At 40.5% G+C, this 2,913-nt stretch overlaps 1 protein-coding gene across 1 annotated transcript in view; it reads left to right on the plus strand.

Annotated features, from left to right (window-relative positions):
- The window catches only part of fbxl2 (F-box and leucine-rich repeat protein 2), a 21,484-nt gene that overhangs the window by 5,711 nt on the left and 12,860 nt on the right, over positions 1–2,913 (plus strand). The window lies entirely within an intron of this gene.

Raw genomic sequence — 2,913 nt, forward strand, 5'->3', positions numbered from 1 at the left:
AGGTCTTTTACTTGAGTAAAAGTAGCACTTCACTACAAGTAAAAGTAGAGAAGTGTTAGAGAAGCTGCAATATATTCTGAAAGTAAAGTAAAAATGCAGACAGAATGAATGATTCATTGAATTTTACTACGTTATATTCTGTAGTTTAATCTAAAACAATACATAAAAGCCTACTTTAAAATATGATAATCTGTATTTAAAACATACAATTTCAAAGTAACTGAGTGAAAATTACAACATTTGCCATTGAAATGTTGTGGAGTAAAGCATGCAGCTTTACAGATTGCTTTGACGTGCACTCGAGTTCACAAACGACTGATTCATGTTTCATACCTCTGGTGTAATAATGATCAGGTTTTTGCTGTGTCAACGTCTTCTTTGTAATTGTGTACAAACCGTATCAGTTCCCGTCCAACTGGTCCCCGAAGCTGTGAGCATTGTTTGTCTGAATTATCATTCGCACATCGCTGAGATTATTCAGGGTTTCACTTGATGGTACTTGACTTTCCCTCTTGTCAGTAGTTTGAACATGTGTGTCTACGTGTGAGTGAGTGAGAACAGAAGGTGGTGGTAGTGGTGCTGATGTGTGTTGCCATATCAGTGGATTTCTCAACAGAGCTGTAAGCCTCTTAGAAGCAGATGAGAACCAGTGTATGGTGGGAAACAAGCTGGTGTGTGTCAGAGAGAAAGACTGAAGTTTAGTGGGAAATAGAGTAGGACTTGGGAGGCTAATAGCCTAACACCTGGCACAAGCCCCTTGTAGTTGTTGCACGGCATGCCAGAAATTGAACACATAATATGACCCAGATCTAATTTCCTCATAGTTGCTTTACTGTGGCAAGGAACTTCTAAACCTGACTCATGCAAGTTCAAACCCTAGTCTTGCACAGCCACCCTGTTGTACACTGTCTAGGAATAGGAGTATGACTGCAGAGAGGAACTCCCTGCTTGGGAATGCTGCGCTGCTGGCACAGGGAACGAGGGCACCAGAACGCTGAGGTGATGACTTTAATGAAGCAGGCATACCAGAGATGGCTTTGAACCTTGCTGTCGTAACGCCATACCCGGCAGTAATGGCAGAGATTACACATTCAATACTGTGCTCATGCCATTCCACCTGGAAACTTCTTCCACTTGCTTAGGGGAGGGGAAGTGAGGAAAAGACTGCGTGTAGGCTGTATGTCAACTGCTTGTTCTTCATCTTCTGATATATGGTTTGGTCTATAAATAATAGTGCAAAATGTCCATCACAAGTTCAAGTCAACTCTATGGAATTGCTTCTTTTGTATGACCAGCTGTCCAAGCTATTTTGCGGCTCCAGCTTCACAAATCTTATTCTACATTAAACCAAATATCTTTGTACACAAGCTATTTGATATCACTTTGGACTCTAAGAAATGATACTAGTAATGTTTCACAGTTTTATGATGTTTTATAGGCCAAATAATCAGTCAGTCGAGAAAATAATCCGAAAATGAATCAGTAATGTAATAAGCATTAGCAGCTAAATTATATAAAAGAGAATATGAGAAGGCTTGAACCAGCAAATATTTAGTATTTTTCCCTGATAAATGACTTAATCATTTCTGTAAGATTGCATTCCTTTTGATCGACTAGTTGATTCTTTGTTTCAGCAGTAAACTGAAATATCTGAATTTTAAGTGCTTTTAATGGATAGCAAGTCCAGACATTACTATAACTGATGTGACTACACAGTAAAAGTTATGTTTCGGTTTTAAAGTTTAAACGACACCATGAAAATATTGTTTTGTTTGCATTTTTTTTGCATTTTATGTCCTTTGCCATCTTGTATAAACCCTGTCAGATTGTGTCTAGATTGTGTGTAACTGTGAAGGAGAGGTCAAAAGTGAATGATGTGTTGCAGAGGTGGTTTGGAATTAAGTCTAAATTTAGTCCTAAATCCTAAGCCACCTCTGGGTTTAGAGAGACACTGAGTTAATATACTGTAGTCTGTTGTTGACAGGTCAAGTTCTCTATGTATAGTATTGTACAATTCAAGTCCATTTACTTCCAGTTTTGTCAATTGACACAGCTTCTAAATATAACTCAAACTGAAAGTTACATGATGACGATTAACGCTTTATTTGGAGATTTTGTAGAACCTTGTCACAGGTGGTTGGACTCAACCCTCATGAGTAGATCTGTTATTCAGTGCAGTGCTATGTGGGAGCCAATGAAGGAACCGGTTGCTATCTATATACTGGAGCTATTATTGGATAACTAATAGGTTCAGATGTTAAAATTCAAACCAGCCTAGTTAATCTTTCGCTGGACCTTGACTGGACCAACTCCCTCTCTTTTGTCTGTTTGATCCCATGGTCTTGCAAATGGTCTTTACTTCCGCACCTCCCTCCCTCTCACTCCTCTCCTCTCACTCCTCTCCTCTCACTCTCTGATTTTCAGTATTAACGTTTTGTACATAGTCTTCCTGTAGTCCTTGACTGTAGCAACATTTCTTTGTCTGCCTCTGTCTCTTACCTCCTCCTGCTCCCCCCTTCCCTTTTCCTCCCATCTTCCTTCTCCTTTATTACTTACTCTTTCGAGGAGCTTGTATCTGTCATGGAGCTCGCTGGAGCCAAGACGTTTTCAGCATCAACCTTTGCTCCCCCTGTGCCTCTCCTCGCTCCCCTTTGTGTTTTTCTCATTCCAGTGTTTGAGTTTGCGTGTGACACAGCGGGGAGTCCCACTCATTAGATACAGTTTCGGAGTCTTTGAGGATACAAGTGTATCACAGGCGGTATGCGTCTGCAGAGGCACTGCGAATGTGGGTGTTTGTCGTAATTTAAATTCATGGCTGAATACAGCCCACCTGATCTAGAATGTTCTGCCTCTGTTCCTCACACAGAGAGGTCTGACTTGAATCACCTGTGAGTGAGTGTGTGAGTGTGTGAG

Source organism: Morone saxatilis, unplaced genomic scaffold, assembly GCF_004916995.1.
Source record: "Morone saxatilis isolate NCDOM2014 unplaced genomic scaffold, NCSU_SB_2.0 Contig9, whole genome shotgun sequence".
Lineage (NCBI taxonomy): Eukaryota > Metazoa > Chordata > Actinopteri > Moronidae > Morone > Morone saxatilis.